Source organism: Cygnus olor, chromosome 7 (genome assembly GCF_009769625.2).
Source record: "Cygnus olor isolate bCygOlo1 chromosome 7, bCygOlo1.pri.v2, whole genome shotgun sequence".
Taxonomy (NCBI): domain Eukaryota; kingdom Metazoa; phylum Chordata; class Aves; order Anseriformes; family Anatidae; genus Cygnus; species Cygnus olor.
In genome coordinates this window covers 35,733,148-35,752,654 of record NC_049175.1, presented here as the reverse complement: position 1 = coordinate 35,752,654, position 19,507 = coordinate 35,733,148, and the positions used below count along the sequence as shown (strand labels likewise).

The following is a 19,507-nucleotide window of genomic DNA, read 5'->3' as shown; positions in this document are numbered from 1 at the left end:
CTTCGAGAAAACAAGCTACAAACACCCTCTACTTCTCAGTTTTGCAACTTACTCATTTTTCTACAGCCCAGTCATGACAACTGTTTTTATGCATAGCTATGAAGCTAATACATAAACATCGATCTGTCAGTATTTGCTCTTGTAGAGGCGGTTTCTACCTCTTTTTACAGTTCTGAAACATAGCCAATGACAAGGCTGTAGCGGGAAAAGGACAACGTATTGCTATACAACTACCAAATTGTTGCAAGTCAAGCCTTTGCAGTTGTAAAATAAAACAGATTACAGTGTTGAGTGACAAAGATTGAAACCTGCATATCTTCTATTCTTTCTCAGCATGAGAGAGATGACTCATTTGTAAGAAACAAATCTCCTCTTCCCAGTAGGTGACTAAGTCTGGAACTTCACAGATGCTCCTCTATTGGAGAGTTCAAGATATGGGCTTAGTTTTCTTTCAGTTTTACACACATGATTTTTACCTTTTAGAATGTGGAGATGTCTCTGCTCTGATGTCTAAATCAGAGACAAAGAGCTTGTAGTTAAGGCTCTGGTCAAGGTCCTGGAAACACAGGAGCATCAGATGCGATCGCTACTCTGTAAAGTGGTGCAAAACTTCCAGCGTTAAGGTTGAACACTTGAAAACCACAGTCCAGGTTATAACCATATTATACTCATAGGCAGTCACATCAGTGGTTCCAAATACTGGATCCACAAGCTTATTGAACTGAGCCAGGCAATTATAGCCTGTAAATTCAGCACTGAATTCATCAGAACACATCACAGGATGCATTTGTCCTGATTTGTATGCCGTGACCATATTACCAATAGCTGCTTTCTCTTGCCAGGTTATCATCACACATTTATGTCCATAATACACTTGCAGAATACAAGTTGTTCCAGCCTAGACCTGCTTTGAAAGAGAGGACATTCACAGACATGGACTTTCAGCATTTTCAGCATGTGTGGAAGAGTCTGGAGCAACTAGTAATCTGCATGCACAAAATGTAGAAAACCAAAACAGCCTCATTTTCCACAGCGGCCTCAAGGGGGAAGAAGGTGGGGGGGCTTTTTGTTTGTTTGGGGTTTTGAAAATTAGTATTATTTTTTTCCCTGATGTTTCTAGAACTTGGGCAGTTTTCTTTAGTTTCAAACAATTTGTTTAGATGTTCATCTTACAGACCACAGTTTCTTTGAAGAACCTGAAAAACTATTTAAGTAGATGCAATATCTTCCAGAGACTTTGGACTCTGGAAAGCAGCAGATCCTGTTCCCATGCTTTCCTCATCACTTTACACCTGGGTACCTTCCCGTATGTGCAAGACAACAGAGGCAGTGCCCGTAATACACGTGTTCTTCCTGCTATCCTCTCTCACCAGCAGGAAAAATCCCCTCCCTGCTCAGCACCAACTGCCTTCTTATACATTCCCCGCTTACCCCTCACTTCTGTCTGATGTCAACACTTTGGGGTTTGCAGTGTAAAATGAAAAACCCCAGTATTGCTGGGGTTGTGTTCCCATCCCCTGTGTGGGGAGGGTGGACCAGAGGCACTCAGAGGACATGTCACTTGCCAGGACGAGCAGCACTGCGGCCTTCATACCAGTATCTTAAGGGGACGTTTTTACCAGCAAGCTGTAAGTAAGAGACAAGCTTTTACGAGCAAACCCCTGCATTTATCAGATTTAACATTCTGTCTCTGGGGAGGAAACAACAGCAAAAGATGCTAAAGAAACGGCATCATGCTATAGACTACAGGTTATGTGCTAGCCGTGATGCTGCTACCAAACCTCCACCAGCCAAGGGAAAACAAAATAGAAACCACAGTAAAGTATTCACAGGAATAAATCTGCTGGTGTCTGCAGAGATCGGGGAAGTCTGAGCTGCTAAGCAAAAGACACTTCTCAAGTAACGGTTTCTAATTTATAAAGGTTGCTCAGACCATAAGTTGCCATTTTCCTGGCATGGCATCTTACCTGCAACACAGCCGTAGAGGCTGATGAGAAAATTGACAGCTCATATTCATCCATCTTCATTTGTCTGTCCCGATTGTGGGAAGATAAGTAGGGCCCCATTTCAGAGCGCTGGCTTTTACTCCCTGATACCATCTTGGAGGTTACTCACCTCCACCACCCCCCTTTGCTCCACTTCCCTCAGTCCTGGCAATATGCGTTGAGACATGTTCAAGAGACCAGAGCTCCTAGACTTCAAAACAAGGTTTTGTCCTTCCAACAACTTGCTGGACATGAAACTTTCATGGAAGAGATAGAAATAACACCACAAAGGGGTACCATTCAAGACAAAGTTTAAATAGGCACATCACTTAAATTTTGAATGGGATTTGCAGTCTCTTGTTGCAGTGCTCCCTGCAGATCAAAACTATGGCACGTTATATTAATTTTAATAACACCTCTAGCTTTAATATGAGATAATGAAAGAAATAAGCCCACAGAAGTCAAAGTGCTCTGCAAGCTGGCTGGAGCATAATGATGTGAATGGATACCTGAGGGTGACTATTTCTAATCTGGAAATAACTTCCATTATTGAAAGCAAAGAAAAAGGGTTACTGAAAAGCACCTATAGCTTCTGGTTAATTCTGGGATACCTTTATGAAACCCAGGTTGAAAATACTTTTAGGCAGCTAATCAGTGACCAGCATGACAAGTACAGGTAAGGCTGGTAGGAAGCTACAATATGTCAGAGTATCCAAGCCTTTAATCAGAGAGGAGTGCAGCACGTTAAAGAAACTATGGTATAAAAGGGAATTGAACAGGGTAGGGGTTTATTTTATTTTAAAAAAGGAGTCAGTGAATAGGTCAGTGACCTTTTCTGTAGATACTTCTCTTCATCCTTTGTAGAGGCAAAAGGACATTACAACTTATTCCAAGAAACATTCCCTGGAATAGACTTGCAAGAATAAACACCAGAATTTTAATTGCTTGCACTGGCTGTCCACAATAATTTCAAGAAACATATTGTCTCTATGAAGCCAGCAAGTGCCACCCACGCACTTGCAAGGATGCAGAAACCTACATTCCCACGTATGCTGTTGTCCGGCTGTTCGGAAGAGACATCTTTTGTACAGGCAAGTATTTTGCATATACGGACGACTGTTGTCAAATGAAATTGAAGGCTGAATCTGGTCATGTATCCTGGGAGATTTTCCTCTTGCAAATTCCAAGCAGCTGTAGCTGCTTGTTAGCATTCATTAAGACCAAGAGCACTCATCCTCATCCGCAGAACAGCTTGAAGCCCAAGGATGGTTTTATTTCCCCAGGTTGAAAGAAAAAGATCCCTCTGATCTGATGGTGCAGTGGAACTGATTTAATTACAGCTGTGAAAAAACACTTTCAGAGCATTCATGAGTTCATTCTCATCGCACAACAAACCAAGACATATCAATAAACGTGGGACATATCTGTGAATGCACTTAAACATGCCCAGGTGGCACAGACTGGCACTCATGTCCAGGGGCAGCTGGCAGGGCCTCCTCCCCTGGTGTCAGGTGCATCGCTGATCAATGGCAGGGAATGTGCCTGGGGGCTGCTGCTTCCTCCAAATCCTTTTTAGAGGAAGATATTGAAGCCAGTACATTCCTTCATAGAAATGGCAGGCAAGCCTTATTTTGAAAGTCTAGCAAATAAAAGGACTCAATTTGTCAGTGTCAGAATGGGGCAGTGATCTTTTCCCTTTGAGCAGTAAAAAAAACCTCCCAGAACCTAATGGTGCTTGGTGCTGAGACATGATCAGATGGAAGGAGCCTCTCCATTTGAAAGCAGATCTCGTTTTAAAAGTTAGTCTTTTAAGGCAGGGTATGGCAAAGTTACCATGAACTGTGTGTTATAGCTCAGAAAGCATTCACAAACATTTCCAACAAGTCTGTGAACTAATAAATGGGGTAAAACTCATGAAAAATCATTAAGTATAGTTTTCCTGGCATTTCAAGCTCAAAGCTTGTGTGTCTTACATCTTTATGTTGCCAGTCACACTGCTTACTGTTTTATTTCCCGTGTACCTAGTGAGTCTGACACCCGCACCCCCATCCTGAAATTTTGAGTCCCGGCATCGTTGTTAAAATGGAGGAGAGCATGAACCAGGCCAGATGTGGTGTGGCAGAGGTGGGAGAAGGCCTGCTGGCATCCGCACAAGAAGTGGCAGCTCAGAGAAGGCCAGTTCAGCCCAGGTGGTGCTGAGAGCTGCTGTTCATCCACCTCCGGTTGTGAAGTTTCCCAGAAACCTGGGGTTGGGTCTTCAGACCCAGAGCTGTCCTCCTCCACTTGAAGGAAACCAAGTTGAACATCCCTCCTCCCGCTGGCATCTCCATGCCAGATAAACATCACAAACAGAAATCAACGGCTCAGTTATTACCTGAAATGAAGAGCAAAACCCCAATGGTTCACATCCAACATCAGGATTTTAGAAGACAACACTGGTGCATTTAGAGAAATGCCTCACTAAATATCTTAGGCATATTGGCCAGAAACCCCAGAGAGATGAAACACCTCTGGAATACATCCAGATACCTTTAAGGGGATAGCAGGCTCCTGCATTGACACTAGAGCTGCAGTCTACTACAGAGGAGCTCTTCAGAGAGCAGGACTATTTTGGGGCAGTGCAATGAGGCAGTACTGCTTGGATGAGCGCCCTGGTACATTCAGGACATTTGCAGAGTAGCTGTGATTGAGTTTTATAAAGACAGCCTAAAAATATAACATGTCTAGAAATTACTAGAAAATTTACCAATTGACATATGATTCAAGTAGATCCCAAGGAACTCAAACAATGGGGTTTAAAGCATTGTTCTTCTCTGCCTGCAGGAATCTCTGGTGAATGCAATAGATACGACATGAAACAAAGAATAAAGAGATCATAAAGGTCGCTGAGGTCTAGGGAAGAGGTGAAAGAGCACATGAAATTATAAAAGGGAGCAAAAGCATGGAGGAATGCCATAAGGTCAAGGCTTGAGGATCACTGCAGTAAGTGCTGCCCAGCAGAGCACTGCTTGCAAAGAATGGATTAAGTATTTTAACTATGCACTGCCAGAGGCTGTAACAAGGATTTGAAGTTTCATTAGCCTACAGTCTATACTTTTCTTTAAAGTCTTTCTTGCTACGCTATCCAACACTACCCAGTCAGTCTCAAACCAAAAAAGCCTGTGATAAATCATGATCAGATGGAGAAACAAGCCTTCTCTGCAAGTCCTGCAGATCTGTGAGAGCTTCAGCCCTGGTGTTGCCTCAGTTGGTGTGAGGATGCACATCTGCAGCCTGCCCAGGGAGGGTGGCTCCATGAACGACCAAGCACACTCGGTATGTGCAGCCAGTGCTTGCTCCATGCACAGGCCAGCATGGCGTTTATATATTATGCCTCAAGTTTCTTTGTGAGAGAATGGGAGAAAGACAAAATTATGAAATGATTCAAGTAATTTTTACTGAAGACCCCGTTCTGTTCTCTAGGATATTTCTATTCAAGGCACTGAGTAATTGCTTGCTCTCAGACAACTCCTGGTTTACTAAAGGTTTTCTTTGATTCTTGATTCACAGTTATCCAGCCAGCTACATTATTCAACTTATTTCCAAGAACTTTTCTGTGGCCTTTATTTTCTCCACTGTAAATCTAAATGTACGCTGCTTCAGTGTCCACCAGGGACTTCTGAACAGTCACTGGCAGGAATGTGCAAACCAGACTTCAAGTCCTTGCCCAGAGCCGTATCAGAAAACCAAGCCCAACACCTAGACTGCAGAGTTCAGCTCTGCTAATGCTTGCTTTTTAGAGTTCAAAAAGCTCTCAACTCACAAATAGGTGCAAGTACCACATCTTGGACATACACAAATATCTATTACTGTAAAGGTAATTTGTTAGTTATCTATTATCCAGCCCCAGGCTTTGACCTTTGTGCAGTTAATACAATAATTTGATTTTCTGTACTTAATATTCTTTCTTGGAATTGAAGCCAAATCTCCACAAACAAAAACTTCATTAATAAAAATGGCTCGACAAACCAGTGTATTACTCAGGAGATCTTGGTTTGCAAATACTGCTCCCAACAAGCAGATTCAAATGACTTAATCCAAGTACACAAATGTCTCATCTTAAATCCAGAGAGTTTTATGCTGTGTGGAAACCATGCAAGGTGCCTGCGGTTAGGAAATAAAATTTGATGCAGCAATTTTATGGCCTTGTTTTGCTGTCCTCTCCAGCCCCTGAACTTCAGGAAAGACTGCATTTTGCAGTTTGACTGCAATAAAGACATTGTCTTTACTGAGCAGTGCAGTATGGACTTGGTTAGTGCTTCTGTCTTGCCAGTTAGATATCTACTGCTGCTGATTAAAATTTGCCATTTGTCCAATGGAAAAAAAAAAACATGAATGAAAGTCTTCCAAGAGCTGTTAGTGAATTTCAGTGATTGAAAGATAAATATCAGTCATTAGAAACAGGATGCTTCTGGAGAAGTTTTTAAGAGAAAAAATGGCCCCACTAGAAGCCCTTCAGAAAGGCAGGAAACCATAGCCCTGTGGCCTAAATCTTTCCAACTGCGTTAATTTAAGGTACAATATTTTGTAGTTAGAAGTAGCTGTACTGAATGCATGTACATGAAGTGATATACAAAATGTTGGGTGGTGTGGGGAATTGGTGGTCCAAAAACCCATAACCATAAAGGATAAAGGATGCCAATACATTTCTGAAGCCCTCCCAAAGTATTTATTTTGAGACACAGTGCTTGACATACATAAAAACTGCAGCAAAAACCTGCAGAGATTACACATGAGTGGTTTAGAGCAGAGAAGAGATCATAAGTCCAGCCCTTAAGGATCACAAACCTAGCAAGAGGCAGCACAGGTTGGTATTGCTCGGAAACTGATGAAGATTAACATTTTATTTCTCTGTAGAGAGCAACATAAAATGAACAAGACTCGCTGGCATTTGGTTAATGGTGTCTCAACAAAAAAGACTGAGCAGATTAGGAGATGGTGAGTAGTTTATGATCAGTTTAATAAGAATAGGCAATAAGGTCTGGGAGACAGCATGACTTTGAACTGAGTCTAGAGTAACCTAGCAAGCATCCAACCTCCTCACTCACTGCCTTTCAGATTTAGCCATCATCCTTTTCCCTACTTTAATCATAAATCATTTCCCAAGTCAAATACACATCCAGCTGTCTCCCTCACAACTAAAAAGTTACAACTATTGCAGGAAAAAGTGTTTTCTGTTCTATCATTCCATTTCTGCTGCTAATATTAGAAAATGGGAGCAAACAAAAAATGGTTGCAGAAGAGCAAGACATGGAGAACACGTGAGCTCAGCTGCATGAAGAAATAGTATATAAACAGGAGCTTTCTAAACAGATAAGGTTGTTCCTCTGACCTCCTGTGACCCTAGTAAGGTACTAATTACTGGGCTACTAATACCCTTAAACCCAAAGAAGTGTTAATTTAACCTGGCAAAGGATTAATTAGTTAGGAAAATGACCAGGGAAAGAAAGGATGCCACTACCATTCCATTTCCAGTTTTGTTTCATTTGCAAACCAATTTTTTTTAATACTAAATTACAAAACCAGGTGTGCAGCAGCTCTCAGTTGCAAGAATCACAACGTAATCGCATGCCTGAACAGCACAACCCTGACTCCTGGGCTGTAGCACTGGAGGCAAACAGGACTAAAGCTGAAGTCTATTCCATCCCAGTCTCCTGTGAAGCTTCCTATCGCACGACGTACAGTCCTTCCAGATAAGAATTTGAGTGCAGCCATAGGCCAAAAGGAATTGCTGTTCAGTCAGATACAAAATGTCAAGACATTTGTGCTACAAAACTGAAGAGATTGTAAAAGACTTTTTATAGTAACAGCACAGTGTGCAGCTTCCCTCCTGCATGTGCTGGGAGGCCAGAGATCCAGTCTTCGACCTCCATGCTGGTCATACTTATTCTCTGCTAGCAAGTTATTAACTCCAATGTTTCACAAGAAAAATAGATTCTGGAACTGAAGAAATGCAATTCTTTAGGCAGCTAAGAAATTTAAAAAAAATTTTGGAGTCCAGCATGGAAAAAAACACCAACAAGGCTGGAGAAGGCTGTGTCTTAGTAAGGATTCAGACACACTGCTTGGGGCCAGGGAGGCAAAGCTCAATCCAAGTCAGGCAATCCATCCTGCCAGCCCAGGGGCTTGTTTGCACTCAGGTACAAGAGGATACCAAAGTATGAAACTTGTAGAAACCAGGAATAAAGTTGTATTTGGAAGGAGTGGGTGCAGATGTTCAGCTTGAAGTTGAGAAGGAAAATAGTCCTTTTTTTCCTGAAGCAGGGGAGAGCTCAGGACCACAGTAAAAATGTGCAAGTGAGGGGTTACCACAGCTCATGTTGGTAGAAGTTATCAGGCAGAGGTCCTTCTGGGCATTGCTCCACCAACGCAGCCACCAGATACTAACTGCAAGGACCAGGAGGATCTCAGGTCCCCAGGGTGGAGGAGGGGATGGCAGCACAGATCCACTTTGCTTAGAGATAAAATTTTATCCACAGCATCTCCTTAGACAGCATTCTTCTCTTTGGCTTTGTGGACAGGGGTTGTACCCTCTCCTTGAAGGATGTCCAAATGGCAGTTAAAATGATAAGAGCTACATTGCTGTAGCAGTGTAGCTGATAACTTCTCCCTTTTTCTGAGACTGGCACCTCTGTTTTGGTGTTACCATAGTGACAAAGAAATAACAGTGCAAACTGAAATAGATACAACAGTATTTCAAAAAAAAAAGAAAAAGAAACAGGAAAAACAACTAGAGGTTCTTAAAATAGTGCCCACTGGAGCAGAAAGTCAGAAGTCTTCCTGGGCTAAAACCTAAGGATTTACAGGGCACCAGGCTCCCAGGTTAGCTTCTTTCCTCCCCACTTCTAACATGCGTTTTACCCTCTGGTGCCAGGTATAAAATTATGCTGTCAGTATAGAAACTCATATTTCAGCCCATGTGGGAAACATTTGGACAAGTGTGCTTTCTGAGAGAAAAGAAAACATTTTAAGACCCACAAGTATTTCGCCTCAGGAAATTTCCCCTTAATCTTCATGCTGACACCTTTCTCAGACACTCCTCAGCACTTTAAACCATGCGGGAGGCCAACAGCAACTATTCCCAAGGTATTTAGTTTCTCCCCACAGATTTCTGCAATGATTATATGACTTCAGATCTGAAAGACTACTCTCCTTGTTAAATGACAGATAATTGAACAGGCACACAGCAAGGGGCTGAACAATGATGCTTCCTCTGGAGCAGCTCCTTTTGCCCACAAGGGCAGCAACAACTGTTTCTTCCCTAAAAAGGTGCACAAGTCTCAACCAACATATTTTTTTAAAGAATATATTTCATAAAAAAATAAGTCTAATCCAAACCTCTGATTAGACTAAGAGATGCAGCAAAGACCATTCCAAACATGACAAAGTGGTAACAGAGCACCACACACACTGAGTTTTCAGGACAAACCCAGCTGCAGGGGGTTATACCAACATGCAAGGAGCATCTCTACAAGAACAAGGTCTGCTCTTCTTGTTCAGCCCCTCCTGCCTCAAACTCTCAGGTAAGTTGCAGACATCTACACCACCCCAAGAAAAAAAGTCAATTCTCTTAGTATCATCATCTAAAAGAAGTATCTACTTATACAGTTAGAAAATCAAACATCTAAAACTTTAGATACATAAATGACAGCTCTCAGCCTCCCCCAGACTTCTTTAACAAAATACCATTTTTAGTGTAGCATGAAATTGCTGCCATGGAGAAGGAGCTGGGCCATGGGCATCACCCCACTCCCCAGCATCTGTGCCATTCATTTCCAGTTGATCTCAGACCCATAAACTTCACCTTTTCCCCTGTAGTTAGGTACCCTCCTGCCACTGGAGCCAGTTCCAGACGTGGTGCCCCCCGTGGGGATGCAGTTTGGAGCGTTACTAATCTCTGGGGTTGTTGGAATGGTGCTGCAGTGATGTGCACAGGCAGCTGTGGAGCTGTGCCACCAGCATAGCAATCATATCACTCCAACAGCATCTTGGACATTTTATCCAGGCTGAGAGAACAAACAAGTGACCTGCTGCTGGCCTGGAAACACTCCGTAGCAATTCAGTAATTTTATTTATACTGCTAAAAGGCATCTTGCATTGTCCCCAGTCCTTGCTTTTGCCATGCTTAAGCATGTAATGTGTTTATTTTCCCATATATCACTGTTGTGGAGGTTTGAGTCTTGGGGGAAAGAAGATGGATTTTGGCACCCCTGGGCTGTGAAATCCCTGCCATGCTGCCTGCCCATGCTTCCAGGCTTTCTGGACAGGTAGTGCTGGAAACGCCAGCCCAGAACTATACCCTGTTAGCACTGGGCTCCTTTCAAAGAACATTATTATAGCTGACAGCACAAGATAAATTATAGCACTTCTGAGAAATCAGCATATAAAGTTATCACATTTATATAAGGTGGCAGATCTTTTTATAAGAAAATGGAAATATATAGTGAATTTGGATGAAAGTGTTTAAAACTTTGAGTCATTTAAACGTTTTTCTTATTCTCATTCACTCTGGTTTTCACTAATTCTAATCTGTAGGATTGTCAAGAATAGCTTTTTTCCACCTTTTTCTTCCTTACATGAGATGGAAAGGAAGCTGCTGTCATAATTCATGGGCACGTGCAGACTGCTACTTGTTCTCAGCTCTGCACCTGTCAAAGTAAATAAGCTCTGAGGACATGGAAAAATCCAAGTTCTGTGCTGAGAGAATTACGCTGGAGTGGAAGCTTTATAGAACTAATCATAGCAACGTTTCCAAAATGGAAATAAAAGAAATCTCATACCACCATCTGTAAGAGAAATCTGTTTTAAACATGACTTTCCAGATCCCCAAAACAGATTTGCTGCTTTACCAATCTAGAAATTATCTTCACCCTCTCTAAAACTCACTTAAACATCAGAATTAAAAGATCAAACAAATGATTTCTGAGCCTTGTAATGTTTTTTGACAGAGTGAAGTAAGGTCCTGAACTCAATATCAATGCCTTCCAATCAGAGAAATACTGTATTTTTTCCTAATCACTGCCCAAATCCCCAAGTCTCCTAGTTTCTAAGGAAACTGGAAAACCAGAAGGCAGGGGAAGTCTCTGAGTAGAGGTAAGTTAAGTAGCTCTTTTATGACAGCCATTTATCACCACTGCCCAGCTCTTTCACCTTGGCTGTACACATGCTCTCAATAGTTTCAAGCATCGAGTGACTCCTGGCAAACACATGGCAGGACCTGCAGTGAGCGATCACAAAACCACATGTGGGGAGGGAGAACGTCCGCCTGGGTCTGCTGAGGGGCCGAGATGAACACCCAAATGTCAGGATCAGCATCCTGTGCTTGCAGTGAAGGATCACTGGTGTACAAGCAGCCTGGGTTCTGAAAGCAGAGCATGAACATACACATGGGACAAGAAGAAAACACTCAAAATACCTACTGCTGAGGGAAGGACATCAGGGTGGAGATGGGGTTCAAGCAGGACATGAATCAGTGTACGCAGCATACTGCCCTGGGGTACCCATACCCTCAATTTTTTTTTCAGTGCCTTGTCAGAGGCATTTCAGAGGCTTTTAATACCTCTTTCCTAGTGCATCTCAACAACAGGTAGAGTCACAGTCGGGGAAATCCAACAGGTAGACCTCAGTCCAAGAACACGGTAACTGATAGCTGGATTGTAGCACTCAAGGATTTCAAACAATTGCTATTTTCATACCCAAGTTACATAGTATACTGTGACTATGCACTGAATGAAAACAGAGCTGCCTGTTGCACTGGGGATGGGGGAGCCAGTTCTGAGGAGGAGTCAGGAGGAAGCTTTCCTCAGAGCCTCCTGTTGAGCTCCACACTGAAGCACAGAGGACAGCTCCCAGGGCACTCAGTACTGGAGACCTTCCCTTCCCTCACCTTCTCTCTATGAAGCACACTGCTCCCACCTGCTGTAAGTTTCCTGTTTTATCCCAATTTCCTGTTTTACCAGCCATCACACAGCACCTGGTAGGCTGATGTGGTTCAGCATCTTGAACCCAAAGCAAGACTGAGCACAGTAAAAAAGAGCAGTTTTGCATTTTAGGGCTGTACTACCTGCTTGGGCTTTAAGATCAGTTCACTTGGCCAAATGTTTGTGTTTGATGCCATCTGACTTAAAACATGCCTGGGCTGAAATAAAGCCAAGCAAATCAAATTCTCCCTCTCACAAGTGCTTACCCTAAGCCAACACTTATTTTTTCCCCCACTGGAAATCAGGAACACAGAAGCCGAAAAGGCACAATAATATTTCAGCGTAGGGCACAGCACTATGAGCTACTTCGCCATTTGTAACCTTTCTGTATTTTGATGCCTCAGCCGAAGGTAAAAAGGTAGCACAACATTATTTTGAACTTTACTGACAAAAATAGTCTGAAGCCCTTTCAGATGTTGTGCAGGGAGGCAAGACAGGTGTGTTGATGGTTGTCAGAACAAGGAAAAAAGATGGAAAAAATATGTCTAAATGTTTACAAAAAATATCTTCCTCAGAAAAATACCTTCATAATATTTTAAATGGTAAAATGTGTACTTGCTTTGTCATGACAGGAGCACCATATACAAAACGGTTACAGGTCCTTGCACCAGCTTTCTGACATAACCAGCTAGCCACTATACACTGACAAAACTTGTCCAAAATAGAAGTCTCCCTTGAAATCAGATTTTCAGGGGAAAATTTCTCCCCTGAAACATGGGAATGTTTCTGCCTTCCCCAACCCAGACCAAACCAGTACCTGCTGCAGTGCTATAAAAGCGACCGATTTCCACATAGGTTTGCTTTGCCATCTTCCTCCTCACTTCCCAAGGCAGGACGATATCTGGCCATCATGCTCCAGCCACAAAGGCACCATGAAGTTAATCAAACTTAAAATTGATTTACAAAGTGCAGAAGCTAAAGGACAGGAGATAAATCAATGCAAGTAGTGCTGACATGAAGGAAGTAGCGATCTAAGACACAGCGTGCCACATGGACATGGCTATCCACAGCCAGACACTTGCAGAGTGAAACTAAAGTAGAGGGCTTAAGTAGCTTTTTGCATGTTAAGTTTGCCTCTTGATGGTCTTTCAGGGAGGATATGGGCTACCCAAAGGGCCTTTTGTTAGCCTTTTTGTTTTGAACTATAAGAAGTGTCAGTATTTTGTTAAATTGACAGAAATAAAATTTAATCATGGCATCTTATTTTGACAAGAGGGAAAAACAAAGAACTGTTTACACGGCACGACCAATAATAGTCACGAAATAGTGCTGTAGGACATTTTTAATCAAACACTGGTGTACACTAGACAAGACAGATTTCAGGCTTTAAATCATTCTGGAGAGCCATGCAGCAAGACAAGCTGTCAAGATTTTACCTGAAATTTTCCAGCTATATGATATTTTTAAGAGAACCTGGACCTTACTAGAGGCTCTGCAATGGATGGTACACTGTCTCTTAATAAGATTCTCTTTTATTCTCTGAAGTTTGTGACAATGTCTACCTTGACATATTGCTTTCACAGTGACAGTAAGTAGGCATTTGCTCAGAGTTTATAGTTGAAATAACTGAGGCATAGACGTGGCCTAAGATGACTCACAAATGCCTTCTTTAAAATCTGAAACATGAGGTGCTTTCAGCTGCCTCACTGAACAGTCCTTAAAAGCTTGCTCAAGTTTAAAGAGCAACCCAAGAACAAGATGAAGCACTGGGAAAGACTTTTTTTTTTGTAATTACCTTGCTTCTTAGAGGTGCTTTGAGCATCACCACTAACACTGAAGGCAAGTCTTCAAAGTCAGAGGTTTTTTGGACTGTAACAAAGGGCACATCCACTTGGGGCAGGGACAGAGAAGAGAGGAGCAACAGATCCTGCCCCAGTGCTTCCTGGCTTGCAAACTCTCAATATATATACCAGAGAACACAGGCCATGTTTCAGCTTACAAAGCACTGCTAAAGTGATCCAGTTATGAGGACACTTTCCTCTCTACACAACAAAAATATCTAACCCATTTAAATGGAGAATTAGGACATTTCATATCAGCACAGAATTATTATAGAGAGAGAGATAAATGAAATTCGAAATTTTTTTTTTAAATATGGTTATCATATCTTATGTTCTCCCTGAATGGTTAATGCTGAAGTAACAACATTGTCCAGTGGGTGTAACTGCAGCTCATCTGCACCTCCACATGGTTTGGCATCCCCAGAAAGATTTTATCCTTCAAGAGGGCCCCACAGCAGCAGAATTGGATGTTCTATGCTCCAATTTCTAATATCAGTTAAGAAAACAAGGAAAATTTCCAATTATTCCCTGTATTTTACTTTTGTTCACAAGTATTTTTGCTCATTTTCATAAAGTTTATGAAAAACAGAAAGTTGACGTTAGGACTACTGGTAGGAGTTAGGTATTGGTATATACACCTGACTGCAGTTGTGAGCATACTATGAAGACAGGATTTCTAGAATAAACAAAGATAATTCAACCAGTCCAGAGAGAAGCTATCCAAACCAAGGACTCCACTATTTTGCATGTAACAACGCTGGTCTCAAAATTAAAACCTTGTAGATGCTGTGCAAGCCTACTCAAACAGGTATTGTTGTGTGCAGCTATCAGAATATTTACTATTTTTCTTACAATTTTAGCTCTTTCTGAAATAGGTCTTCAACCCATAAACAGCACAGAAGCAATGTTGTTCAGTTTTGTTTGGGCAAACAGTAGCACTGGCCAGTCGTGACTGATCAATGGAAAGAAGTTTGGTGGAAGCTACGTACAGATTGAGCATTAGAAAGTTTTCATCTCCTTTACCAAACCAGCTTTTAGCACTGTCTTTCAAAGCGGCAGAGCAATCTTTTCACATCAGTTCACTCCCACAAGCAGTCGAGTGATAGATCAGCTTCCTTGCAGTCACTGGAAATTAAAGGAGTTCAACGCTTTATAGCCAGTTTCCAATTGTCCAATGGGTGCTATATTATACATTATTTGACTATTCCATACACACACTGCTCAGATCCTGCCTCCCAGAAGTACTTTTTCAGGGAAAGAATACAATTTTGATTTATTCCTAGGGCAGTGGAAAACCGCAGTACAGAATTACTCAGGGGTAGGCTGCAGCATTATTAAAATACATTACAAGCCCTGAGAACAAATTAAGTAGCCCCTATGCAGTGGGAGCAATGTCAGAGCCTGAAATCAAGTCAGAGGCTCACGGCCTGTGTGCATCGCTGGGAGACACGTGGGCTGCTTCCCAGCGTCCCGTCAGTTTTCCAGCTGTAAACTCCTGAGCTAAGAACTGGAAAAGAACATATTTCAACTTCCTTCTGGAGACAGCTACAGAAGGACTGCAAAAAGGGCTTTATGGTAATAAATAAAACATAGGAAATTAATTTTTAGGGCCCTGAGCTACCATAACATTCTAGGCACTTCATAAGCAACGTTAGAACCATAAAGCATACAACAAAAGCCACAGGGTATTGGAGGAACATAAATATTTAACATTTTATCACTGTGCCTTTGTCATAAAGGTGTTCAAATCTTACAAAGACGTCCTTGCACTCATCTTCTGGCACATAATCCTCTTACAAGAGGAGGCCACATGCAGGCTGGAAGGGCTGCACCGCATACCCACCTGCTTTTGCTTCAGACAAAACCTACGTGGCCATTTTCTCATTTCTGAGGGGGTGAGGATGCTCAGGAGGATGCTGGGGTGACAGTACAACTATCCGCAAGCTGTGCGTGCTTTATACAAACATTATATGTTAAGTATGGAAAGCTATTCAGTTCTCCACCAGCCATAAACAATGCCTCACTGTTTGTGCCAGAACTGTGGCCTCTGGTTACAACTGAAACATATCAGTAAATATCTGTGTGGCAGGAGCTCAAAAAGGCAGAAGACAACTTGTCCTGATGGCATGCACACTGAGGAACACGTCAGAAGGCCATATTCTGGTGATTAATGGGGAATCCTGATCCTTCCATTGCAAAGGGCAAGGGAAGCTACACAGGGTTTCGATCAAATTAGAGATCTTTACATTATAGCAGACCTCAGACTTGGATCCAGACAATGTATCTTGATCCAGTTGTGATGCAGAAGCCACTTTCAAATCTCAGTTCTCTATAACACAAGCTTTATAACTATTAAAGCCAAGCCAATGGCAAGATAGAAACAATTATCCAGACAAGACCCCAGAAATACATATTATCTGATTTCATTCAAATTTTGTGAAAATTCAAGTGCTGCATAAGAAGAGTAATTTTTTGATGCTCTTTCAAGTTGATACTATTTTCTCTTTTTTTTTTTTTCTCTAAATTAGTCAGGAAATGAAGCTAGGAAGTTCTGTAATTACATCTAAAACAATCAACACGTAAAACATTTTGAAGCATTCATAAAAAGTCAAATTCTTACACTTGAGAGAATAACACACCTTAGACCTCCTTAAAACAGGATGGGCACTGAGGAAGTGCCCATCTAACAACATTGAGTTTTCACTTCAGGACGACGGGTCACAACAAGAGTAGACAGAAAAACATACGGAGACCCAAGAGTCAAAGGAACATATTTTTAGAAGTGCCTTTACAGGCTTTCTAATCCAAAAGGCTTGATAAGTCAAAAGATTAACTTCTAGACAGTCAGAGGTTTCAATAAGAAGCTCATAGCATTTTTTTTTCCCTATTCCTCATAGCAACTTTTACTTATAAGCCTAGGATTTTTTTAAATATAAAAATGAAAACACAGAAAAAAACGCAACCACATGATTCCTAAAGCCGAGATCATGACAGAAGTAATTAATTCACTATAAAAGAGCAAACTAGCAAAAATTTATCTCTTTTACAGAGTTGGTCATGGTTGGAAGGTTAAAACAAGTATAACACTTAATTGTCCTGTACCAACAAATACACCTTGGGTGTTCAGAAAAGTGGCTTGATTCACTTAGCTATTGTTTTTCTTACTACTCTGATAAAAGCTTTTCACACTAAGAAGAAGTAAGATGCAAATACGAGAAACATTTAGTTACCTTTACCGAAGACTTCCAGCTTTTGCAGTGAGAGTCTCACAATATTACAGCCTAAAATAAGCTGGTTTGGTTACAAAAATGTTTCACAGAGACCTGAACAGCCTACCACAGCCAACGTTGCTCTGAACGAAGACTTCATTGAGAAGCAGGGACCACAGGTCCCTATTTAGCACCTCTTATTTCTTGATTGACAAAGTCAGATTTAGTGGTGGAAAGGGAATTAGAGCTGTTCTCCTAGCAGGTGGTAAAAGGCTCATATAATTGTTGGTTAGATAGCACAGGTTAGGCAGAAAAACAAATCAGAATGAATCACAGCTGGCCCTATGGTTAGGGCATACATTTATGTATAATTAGGTGAATCCTAATTCACCTCATTATGGAGTTTTGGGTTTTTAACATTTACTCCAGCGTCCAACTAGTTACAGAAACCTAAAAAATAAAATTAAATAATGCAATAAATGTTTGTGAGAGCAACTGAGGTGTACAGGTCCAGCTTGGAGGAGATGTTAATATACATCTATATTTGAACTAGTGATCCAGCAGGTCCTCTTTAAGCCTGCAGCACATGTATGTGTTAAAAAGATATGGATAGAGTTCACATAAATTTGACTTTACAGCTCAATTTCTTTAAGTATAAATCTTTGCCAGGGTGGATGTTGCATAACAATTTGTGCAGGTTCTTGCTCTAAAAGGATCGGGAATGCCTTTGTTTCTATAAATACTTTGTGCCACTCTGCTTTAATTTGCTCAGAATTTGGTTTGTTGCTGATGTCTGCCAATTTCCACTCACTTTTTAATTTGCTTCCTTTTTTTCTTTCTAACCAATAGCTCTTATTGCATTCTAGCCATACAGTTTTGGAAGCAGCTTTGGGAATGTGGTCAGCAATGCGTATAGAGCAATATTTATTATAAGAACACTTCCAGTTGACATAAAGGCAAAGTTCAGAACAGCTGTCTGAGCCACTGCCTGGAGGTGCTGTCAGGAGAGGAACGAGGTGGGGATGTGGGGATGAAGGACAACTGGAGCAGTGACACAGGGCCTTCTCACGTTGCTTAGAAGGTTACAATGGCAGGTTTTAGGGCCAATTTTGCTAAGAGTATGAAGAAAATTAAAAAAAAAATTACAATGTAAGTGCTTGAGATTGCTTAAGACTAGAGAGCAAGGCTCTAAGTGAGGAAGAAATAATGAGGTGTGATGTATGATATTTGTAATAGAAAATTTTACTTTAGCAAACTCTTTTTTTTTTCTTTTTTTTTTTAATCCCACTGCTATTACCAAGGAAATAGACACAGAAATACCCCTTCATTGTGGCCTGCATAATATGTGAGAACCAGTGAAATGTGTAGGTAATGCCTGTTTTCTCATCCAGTGAATCGAACTGAACTTTAATTTCCCTGATATTTCAGTGTTTACTTAAGATACATCCAACTCAGCATCTCACCTAAAATAAGTAAATGCAAACTGCATCACGTTGCCATACCCCATGTATCAAAACTGAACCTGAACAGACGGGCAATAATTTGTACTCAGATAGCACAGGCTATTAGGGAAAGCAACATATGTGGAAGGGTAGTGTTGAGCTTAATTAACGATGCTAACACAGGAAGCTAATTTTACTCAAAGTATGGTCATTAGAAGTCTTTGATGTATGTAATTTATCCACAGCCATTGCTGACATATGCGTATGGAGATAAGTCAATGAAGCATCATTTTATCAGTGGTAATGCTATGCTTTCAAGGACAATATTTGTTTTAAAATGAGAAGCTGCTTCTGCCTTGATAGAAAATAATGACCCTGAAAGGCAAGAGGCTGCAAGTGTTGTCTGCAAGTAAGGTTGTGGTTGTCCTCTGGAAGGCCACGTACAGGTATCCTTTAGCAGCCTGTCAACCTCAGTGAGGCACCAGGAAAGTCTGAGATTTCAGCCTCTGTGACACTGCCCGTCATGAAGATATATTAAACTGCAGGAACAAGACATTTAGAGGGCAGAGGTAATCCCAAGCATTTTATCTCAGCCTCAACAATGAGCATAATTCAGCTGTTGAGATGAGCCCTACCCAAAACATGGACAGAGCTGGACTGTTTCCTGAAAAGCCATGTCAAATACATCATTTTTGTGATGTACTTTAAAAACAAAATAAAACATAATTTCCAAAAGAAAAAGAAAGCTGTAACTGTGAATCTCTGTGATGGCAAGGGAACCACATTGAGTGCATATCTCACAAAGACGTGCTCCCAAAAGTTTGTTCCCCAAGCAAGCCTTTTGCATCAGTTAAAAACAAACAAACCAACAAACAAAAAAACAACAAACAACAAAAAACATTATAGCTGAGAAAAAGAAAAAGAAAACATTAAGAGGCCTATAAAACTGGTCCGAATCACTACAGAACAGCACAATGTCCTTCAGGGGCCGTTTCCCAGCCCAGTAGTGCAGAGCCCAGCTGTGCGTGCAGCATCAGGCAGCCAGGATACACGCTACGAAGCACTTGCAAA

General features: G+C 41.4%; 1 long non-coding RNA gene across 3 annotated transcripts in view; it reads right to left on the bottom strand.

The window, feature by feature from the left end:
* LOC121072875 overlaps nucleotides 1–17,210 on the bottom strand; it is a 42,446-nt gene extending 25,236 nt beyond the window's left edge. The window contains exons 1-2 of one of the 3 annotated variants that reach the window (XR_005821421.1): nucleotides 17,016–17,210; nucleotides 14,814–14,910 (exon numbers count right to left, since the gene is read on the bottom strand). This is a non-coding gene — a long non-coding RNA (uncharacterized LOC121072875). The remainder of the gene's footprint in view (nucleotides 1–14,813; nucleotides 14,911–17,015) is intronic. The other 2 variants (XR_005821419.1, XR_005821420.1) reach the window with 2 other exon arrangements.
* Between the last annotated feature and the right edge of the window lie 2,297 nt (nucleotides 17,211–19,507).